At 42.7% G+C, this 9,631-nt stretch overlaps 1 pseudogene; it reads right to left on the bottom strand.

Annotated features, from left to right (window-relative positions):
- Positions 1–511: 511 nt before the first annotated feature.
- Positions 512–9,631, bottom strand: LOC123482099 (annotated as a pseudogene).

Below are 9,631 nucleotides of genomic sequence, written 5' to 3'. Positions count from 1 at the left end.
GTTTGGGCTACACACTAATATGACCCCTCTATGGAAAGATGAGACGCTCAGGAAACACCATCCGCACAAGTGTCACGTGACTCGTCTGAAGGTAACCCAGTGCCGGGCTGAAAAATGAATGGAAGTGAATGTTCCACATCAAAGGTATACAGATCATTCCACTGATGGTTCTTATATCTCTCAGATAGAGACAGACACTTCAGAGAAAACGGACTGTTTTTCCATGTATGAATCTGTTATTCAATGGGTTTCTATGGCTAATAGCAGTAAGGCCAAATTCAATGTTTGTTCAAATTCATTTGTATACCTACAGGGCTCCTAAAATGTAAAATCAAATAGCTAAATGATCCTTGGCATGACCATCTTTAAAAAGTCCATATGTTAGCTTGGTAGAAACCCCTTACAGTTAGCTCTACCACTGAGATACGGGGCATGACCATCTTTAAAAAGTCCATTGTTAGCTTGGTAGAAACCCCGGGGCCCCTTAGACCTTATTAAACATAACACACAGTTTTGTTATTTTACTTTTTATTACAAAAACAGTTTTCCAGTTGCTTTCACACTCCAGTATGGGAATGTTTTAGTCCTGCATGGGAGGGTCACTGTGTGTTTCTAGCCCTGGCCTTCCAGCAAGAGGTCCATGTAGGCCCCAGTCACCAGGCTGTCATCCCCAACACCGAGCTCCTTCATCAGGCTGCGAGCTATCGCCTCCCCCTCCTCAGGCCTCTGGTCCTCCCTCATCACCACCTAGACACACACACACACACACACACACACACACACACACACACACCCCTCTAGTTATATGTAGTGTCCCAGGCAGGTGAATCTACCTCTAGTTATATGTAATGTCCCAGCCAGGTGAATCTACCTCTAGTTATATGTAGTGTCCCAGGCAGGTGAATCTACCTCTAGTTCCATGTAATGTCCCAGCCAGGTGAATCTACCTCTAGTTATATGTAATGTCCGAGGCAGGTGAATCTACCTCTAGTTATATGTAATGTCCGAGGCAGGTGAATCTACCTCTAGTTATATGTAATGTCCCAGCCAGGTGAATCTACCTCTAGTTATACAGTGGGGAAAAAAAGTATTTAGTCAGCCACCAATTGTGCAGGTTCTCCCACTTAAAAAGATGAGAGAGACCTGTAATTTTCATCATAGGTACACGTCAACTATGACAGACAAATTAAGAAAAAATAATCCAGAAAATCACACTGTAGGATTTTTAATGAATTTATTTGCAAATTATGGTGGAAAATAAGTATTTGGTCACCTACAAACAAGCAAGATTTCTGGCTCTCACAGACCTGTAACTTCTTCTTTAAGAGGCTCCTCTGTCCTCCACTCGTTACCTGTATTAATAGCACCTGTTTGAACTTGTTATCAGTATAAAAGACACCTGTCCACAACCTCAAACAGTCACACTCCAAACTCCACTATGGCCAAGACCAAAGAGCTGTCAAAGGACACCAGAAACAAAATTGTATATCTGCACCAGGCTGGGAAGACTGAATCTGCAATAGGTGAGCAGCTTGGTTTGAAGAAATCAACTGTGGGAGCAATTATTAGGAAATGGAAGACATACAAGTCCACTGATAATCTCCCTCGATCTGGGGCTCCACGCAAGATCTCACCCCGTGGGGTCAAAATTATCACAAGAACGGTGAGCAAAAATCCCAGAACCACACAGGGGGACCTAGTGAATGACCTGCATAGAGCTGGGACCAAAGTAACAAAGCCTACCATCAGTAACACACTACGCCGCCAGGGACTCAAATCCTGCAGTTCCAGACGTGTCCCCCTGCTTAAGCCAGTACATGTCCAGGCCCGTCTGAAGTTTGCTAGAGTGCATTTGGATGATCCAGAAGAGGATTGGGAGAATGTCATATGGTCAGATGAAACCAAAATATAACTTTTTGGTAAAAACTCAACTCGTCGTGTTTGGAGGACAAAGAATGCTGAGTTGCATCCAAAGAACACCATACCTACTGTGAAGCATGGGGGTGGAAACATCATGCTTTGGGGCTGTTTTTCTGCAAAGGGACCAGGACGACTGATCCGTGTAAAGGAAAGAATGAATGGGGCCATGTATCGTGAGATTTTGAGTGAAAACCTCCTTCCATCAGCAAGGGCATTGAAGATGAAACGTGGCTGGGTCTTTCAGCATGACAATGATCCCAAACACACTGCCCGGGCAACGAAGGAGTGGCTTCGTAAGAAGCATTTCAAGGTCCTGGAGTGGCCTAGCCAGTCTCCAGATCTCAACCCCATAGAAAATCTTTGAGGGAGTTGAAAGTCCGTGTTGCCCAGCGACAGCCCCAAAACATCACTGCTCTAGAGGAGATCTGCATGGAGGAATGGGCCAAAATAGTGTGTGAAAACCTTGTGAAGACTTACAGAAAACGTTTGACCTGTGTCATTGCCAACAAAGGGTATATAACAAAGTATTGAGAAACTTTTGTTATTGACCAAATACTTATTTTCCACCATAATTTGCAAATAAATTTATAAAAATCCTACAATGTGATTTTCTGGATTTTTTTTTCTCATTTTGTCTGTCATAGTTGACGTGTACCTATGATAAAAATTAAAGGCCTCTCTCATCTTTTTAAGTGGGAGAACTTGCACAATTGGTGGCTGACTAAATACTTTTTTTCCCCACTGTATGTAATGTCCGAGGCAGGTGAATCTACCTCTAGTTATATGTAATGTCCCAGCCAGGTGAATCTACCTCTAGTTCCATGTAGTGTCCCAGCCAGGTGAATCTACCTCTAGTTATATGTAATGTCCCAGCCAGGTGAATCTACCTCTAGTTATATGTAATGTCCCAGCCAGGTGAATCTACCTCTAGTTCATATGTAATGTCCCAGCCAGGTGAATCTACCTCTAGTTATATGTAATGTCCCAGCCAGGTGAATCTACCTCTAGTTATATGTAGTGTCCCAGCCAGGTGAATCTACCTCTAGTTCCATGTAATGTCCCAGCCAGGTGAATCTACCTCTAGTTATATGTAATGTCCCAGCCAGGTGAATCTACCTCTAGTTATATGTAATGTCCCAGCCAGGTGAATCTACCTCTAGTTATATGTAATGTCCCAGCCAGGTGAATCTACCTCTAGTTATATGTAGTGTCCCAGGCAGGTGAATCTACCTCTAGTTCCATGTAGTGTCCCAGGCCCTCCACTGTGTCCAAGTGAACCCTCGTCTGACCAACCAGGAACAGCCTCCTCTCCTTCCTCACCTCACCCCTTCACCCCCTAGAGAATCAGCCAACACAGTCTACACAAACACACACTAAGATTAATATACACCACCTCACCTCATGACCAGCTATCTCTACACTAAACCAGTCACTCATTCCCTCAGATGGAGTAGTGTTGTAGGAGCTACTCACTGTAGTAGAGATGGAGTAGTGTTGTAGTAGCTACTCACTGTTTAGTAGAGATGGAGTAGTGTTGTAGTAGCTACTCACTGTGTAGTAGAGATGGAGTAGTGTTGTAGTAGCTAGTCATTGTGTAGTAGAGATGGAGTAGTGTTGTAGAAAGCTACTCACTGTAGTAGAGATGGAGTAGTGTTGTAGTAGCTACTCACTGTATAGTAGAGATTGAGTAGTGTTATAGTAGCTACACACTGTGTAGTAGAGATGGAGTAGTGTTGTAGTAGATACTCACTGTGTAGCAGAGATGGAGTAGTGTTGTAGTAGCTAATCACTGTGTAGCAGAGATGGAGTAGTGTTATAGTAGCTACACACTGTGTAGTAGAGATGGAGTAGTGTTGTAGTAGATACTCACTGTGTAGCAGAGATGGAGTAGTGTTGTAGTAGCTAATCACTGTGTAGTAGAGATGGAGTAGTGTTGTAGTAGCTACTCACTGTGTAGTAGATATGGATTAGTGTTGTAGTAGCTACTCAATGTGTGAGCAGAGATGGAGTAGTGTTGTAGTAGCTACTCACTGTGTAGTAGAGATGGATTAGTGTTGTAGTAGCTACTCACTGTAGTAGAGATGGAGTAGTGTTGTAGTAGCTACTCACTGTAGTAGAGATGGATTAGTGTTGTAGTAGCTACTCATTGTGTAGAAGAGATGGATTAGTGTTGTAGTAGCTACTCAATGTGTAGCAGAGATGGATTAGTGTTGTAGTAGCTACTCACTGTGTAGTAGAGATGGAGTAGTGTTGTAGTCGCTACTCATTGTGTAGCAGAGATGGAGTAATGTTGTAGTAGCTACTCACTGTAGTAGAGATGGAGTAATGTTGTAGTAGCTACTCACTGTAGTAGAGATGGATTAGTGTTGTAGTAGCTACTCATTGTGTAGCAGAGATGGAGTAGTGTTGTAGTAGCTACTCACTGTGTAGTAGAGATGGAGTAGTGTTGTAGTAGCTACTCACTGTGTAGTAGAGATGGAGTAGTGTTGTAGTAGCTACTCACTGTGTAGTAGATATGGAGTAGTGTTGTAGTAGCTACTCACTGTGTAGCAGAGATGGAGTAGTGTTGTAGTAGCTACTCACTGTGTAGCAGAGATGGAGTAGTGTTGTAGTAGCTACTCATTGTGTAGCAGAGATGGATTAGTGTTGTAGTAGCTACTCAATGTGTAGCAGAGATGGATTAGTGTTGTAGTAGCTACTCACTGTAGTAGAGATGGATTAGTGTTGTAGTAGCTACTCACTGTGTATCAGAGATGGAGTAGTGTTGTAGTAGCTACTCACTGTGTAGTAGAGATGGAGTAGTGTTGTAGTAGCTACTCACTGTGTAGTAGAGATGGAGTAGTGTTGTAGTAGCTACTCACTGTGTAGTAGAGATGGAGTAGTGTTGTAGTAGCTACTCACTGTGTAGTAGAGATGGAGTAGTGTTGTAGTAGCTACTCACTGTGTAGTAGAGATGGAGTAGTGTTGTAGTAGCTACTCACTGTGTAGTAGAGATGGAGTAGTGTTGTAGTAGCTACTCACTGTGTAGCAGAGATGGAGTAGTGTTGTAGTAGCTACTCACTGTGTAGCAGAGATGGAGTAGTGTTGTAGTAGCTACTCACTGTGTAGCAGAGATGGAGTAGTGTTGTAGTAGCTACTCATTGTGTAGCAGAGATGGAGTAGTGTTGTAGTAGCTACTCACTGTGTAGTAGAGAGGGAGTAGTGTTGTAGTAGCTACTCACTGTGTAGTAGAGATGGAGTAGTGTTGTAGTAGCTACTCATTGTGTAGCAGAGATGGAGCAGTGTTGTAGTAGCTACTCACTGTGTAGTAGAGATGGAGTAGTGTTGTAGTAGCTACTCACTGTAGTAGAGATGGAGTAAGTGTTGTAGTAGCTACTCACTGTGTAGTAGAGATGGAGTAGTGTTGTAGTAGCTACTCACTCTGAGTCCCTCTGGATCCTGTGTATTAGAGATGGAGTAGTTGGACACCTTGGGCCCATCACAATCTGGTCTCTCATAGAAGATCAGCTGACCCCTCCCATCCTGCTGGACAAACAAAACGTCAGTCCAAAGGATGTGTGTTTTATGTGTGTCTGTGTATGAGTGTGTGTCTGTGTGTGTGTTTGTGTGTGTCTGTGTGTGTGTCTGTGTGTGTGTGTCTGTGTGTCTGTCTGTGTGTGTGTGTCTGTCTGTGTGTGTGTGTGTGTGTTTTTATGTGTGTGTTTTTATGTGTGTGTGTGTCTGTGTGTGTGTCTGTGTGTGTGTGTGTGTCTGTGTTTATGTGTGTCTGTGTACCATCAGGTTGCGTAGTTTAAGTCGTCAGGTGCTGCAGTTGAAGAATGTGTCCTGCTGGCGGATTACTGTGCCCTCTGATTGGCTTAGCTGGCTGGCTCTCTCTGCCAATCGTGTCGCATTGCTCACCCTCGCCTTGATCTCCACGTTAGACGGCATCTCTGAGCTGTACCGAGTTATATTAGGGTTAGAGTGGTAGAGAGGTTTATATCATATCTGTATTGAGTTAGGGATAGTGGTAGAGAGGTTTATATCATATCTGTATTGAGTTAGGGTTAGAGTGGTAGAGAGGTTTATATCATATCTGTATTGAGTTAGGGTTATGTTAGGGTTAGAGTGGTAGAGAGGTTTATATCATATCTGTATTGAGTTAGGGTTATGGTAGGGTTAGAGTGGTAGAGAGGTTTTATATCATATATGTATTGAGTAAGGGTTATGTTAGGGTTAGAGTGGTAGAGAGGTTTATATCATATCTGTATTGGAGTTAGGGTTAGAGTGGTAGAGAGGTTTATATCATATCTGTATTGAGTTAGGGTTATGTTAGGGTTAGAGTGGTAGAGAGGTTTATATCATATCTGTATTGAGTTAGGGTTAGAGTGGTAGAGGTTTATATCATATCTGTATTGAGTTAGGGGTTATGTTAGGGTTAGAGTGGTAGAGAGGATTATATCATATCTGTATTGAGTTAGGGGTTATGTTAGGGTTAGAGTGGTAGAGGAGGTTTATATCATATCTGTATTGAGTTAGGGTTAGAGTGGTAGAGAGGTTTATATCATATCTGTATTGAGTTAGGGTTATGTTAGGGTTAGTGGTAGAGAGGTTTATATCATATCTGTATTGAGTTAGGGTTAGAGTGGTAGAGAGGTTTATATCATATCTGTATTGAGTTAGGGTTAGAATGGTAGAGAGGTTTATATCATATCTGTATTGAGTTAGGGTTAGAGTGGTAGAGAGGTATATATCATATCTGTATTGAGTTAGGGTTATGTTAGGGTTAGAGTGGTAGAGAGGTTTATATCATATCTGTATTGAGTTAGGGTTAGAGTGGTAGAGAGGTTTAAATCATATCTGTATTGAGTTAGGGTTATGTTAGGGTTAGAGTGGTAGAGAGGTTTATATCATATCTGTATTGAGTTAGGGTTAGAGTGGTAGAGAGGTTTAAATCATATCTGTATTGAGTTAGGGTTATGTTAGGGTTAGAGTGGTAGAGAGATTTATATCATATCTGTATTGGGTTAGGGTTAGAGTGGTAGAGAGGTTTATATCATATCTGTATTGAGTTAGGGTTGTGTTAGGGTTAGAGTGGTAGAGAGGTTTATATCATATCTGTATTGAGTTAGGGTTATGTTAGGGTTAAGTGGTAGAGAGGTTTATATCATATCTGTATTGAGTTAGGGTTATGTTAGGGTTAGAGTGGTAGAGAGGTTTATATCATATCTGTATTGAGTTAGGGTATGTTAGGGTTAGAGTGGTAGAGAGGTTTATATCATATCTGTATTGAGTTAGGGTTAGAGTGGTAGAGAGGTTTATATCATATCTGTATTGAGTTAGGGTTATGTTAGGGTTAGAGTGGTAGAGAGGTTTATATCATATCTGTATTGAGTTAGGGTTATGTTAGGGTTAGAGTGGTAGAGAGGTTTATATCATATCTGTATTGAGTTAGGGTTATGTTAGGGTTAGAGTGGTAGAGAGGTTTATATCATATCTGTATTGAGTTAGGGTTATGTTAGGGTTAGGAGTGGTAGAGAGGTTTATATCACATCTGTATTGAGTTAGGGTTAGAGTGGTAGAGAGGTTTATATCATATCTGTATTGAGTTAGGGTTATGTTAGGGTTAGAGTGGTAGAGAGGTTTATATCATATCTGTATTGAGTTAGGGTTAGAGTGGTAGAGAGGTTTATATCATATCTGTATTGAGTTAGGGTTATGTTAGGGTTAGAGTGGTAGAGAGGTTTATATCATATCTGTATTGAGTTAGGGTTAGAGTGGTAGAGAGGTTTATATCATATCTGTATTGAGTTAGGGTTAGAGTGGTAGAGAGGTTTATATCATATCTGTATTGAGTTAGGGTTATGTTAGGGTTAGAGTGGTAGAGAGGTTTATATCATATCTGTATTGAGTTAGGGTTATGTTAGGGTTAGAGTGGTAGAGGTTTTATATCATATCTGTATTGAGTTAGGGTTATGTTAGGGTTAGAGTGGTAGAGAGGTTTATATCATATCTGTATTGGGTTAGGGTTAGAGTGGTAGAGAGGTTTATATCATATCTGTATTGAGTTAGGGTTATGTTAGGGTTAGAGTGGTAGAGAGGTTTATATCATATCTGTATTGAGTTAGGGTTATGTTAGGGTTAGGGTTATGATTAGGGTTAGGCCTCTGTATGCTAGAGCTGGTCAGGCCTCTGTATGCTAGAGCTGTTCAGGCCTCTGTATGCTAGAGCTGTTCAGGCCTCTGTATGCTAGAGCTGTTCAGGCCTCTGTATGCTAGAGCTGTTCAGGCCTCTGTATGCTAGAGCTGTTCAGGCCTCTGTATTCTAGAGCTGTTCAGGCCTCTGTATGCTAGAGCTGTTCAGGCCTCTGTATGCTAGAGCTGTTCAAGCCTCTGTATGCTAGAGCTGTTCAGGCCTCTGTATGCTAGAGCTGTTCAGGCCTCTGTATTCTAGAGCTGTTCAGGCCTCTGTATGCTAGAGCTGTTCAGGCCTCTGTATGCTAGAGCTGGTCAGGCCTCTGTATGCTAGAGCTGGTCAGGCCTCTGTATGCTAGAGCTGTTCAGGCCTCTGTATGCTAGAGCTGGTCAGGCCTCTGTATGCTAGAGCTGGTCAGGCCTCTGTATGCTAGAGCTGGTCAGGCCTCTGTATGCTAGAGCTGGTCAGGCCTCTGTATGCTAGGAGCTGTTCAGGCCTCTGTATGCTAGAGCTGGTCAGGCCTCTGTATGCTAGAGCTGGTCAGGCCTCTGTATGCTAGAGCTGGTCAGGCCTCTGTATGCTAGAGCTGTTCAGGCCTCTGTATGCTAGGAGCTGGTCAGGCCTCTGTATGCTAGAGCTGGTCAGGCCTCTGTATGCTAGAGCTGTTCAGGCCTCTGTATGCTAGAGCTGTTGGCCTGTCGGGCGTTCCTCATCTGCGGTGGAAGGAGGCAGACCTACAGCGCTGTTTGACAGACCAGGAGAATATCCAGAACATCAGTCTTCTCACAAGCAGTTTGGGCTACACACTAATATGACCCCTCTATGGAAAGATGAGACGCTCAGGAAACACCATCCGCACAAGTGTCACGTGACTCGTCTGAAGGTAACCCAGTGCCGGGCTGAAAAATGAATGGAAGTGAATGTTCCACATCAAAGGTATACAGATCATTCCACTGATGGTTCTTATATCTCTCAGATAGAGACAGACACTTCAGAGAAAACGGACTGTTTTTCCATGTATGAATCTGTTATTCAATGGGTTTCTATGGCTAATAGCAGTAAGGCCAAATTCAATGTTTGTTCAAATTCATTTGTATACCTACAGGGCTCCTAAAATGTAAAATCAAATAGCTAAATGATCCTTGGCATGACCATCTTTAAAAAGTCCATATGTTAGCTTGGTAGAAACCCCCTTACAGTTAGCTCTACCAACTGAGATACACGGGGCATGACCATCTTTAAAAAGTCCATATGTTAGCTTGGTAGAAACCCCGGGGCCCTTAGACCTTATTAAACATAACACACAGTTTTGTTATTTTACTTTTTATTACAAAAACAGTTTTCCAGTTGCTTTCACACTCCAGTATGGGAATGTTTTAGTCCTGCATGGGAGGGTCACTGTGTGTTTCTAGCCCTGGCCTTCCAGCAAGAGGTCCATGTAGGCCCCAGTCACCAGGCTGTCATCCCCAACACCGAGCTCCTTCATCAGGCTGCGAGCTATCGCCTCCCCCTCCTCAGGCCTCTGGTCCTCCCTCAT

Source organism: Coregonus clupeaformis, chromosome 28, assembly GCF_020615455.1.
Source record: "Coregonus clupeaformis isolate EN_2021a chromosome 28, ASM2061545v1, whole genome shotgun sequence".
Classification (NCBI taxonomy): domain Eukaryota; kingdom Metazoa; phylum Chordata; class Actinopteri; order Salmoniformes; family Salmonidae; genus Coregonus; species Coregonus clupeaformis.
Note: the sequence above shows the minus strand (reverse complement) of the source record. Positions and strands in the feature narration are given on the sequence as shown.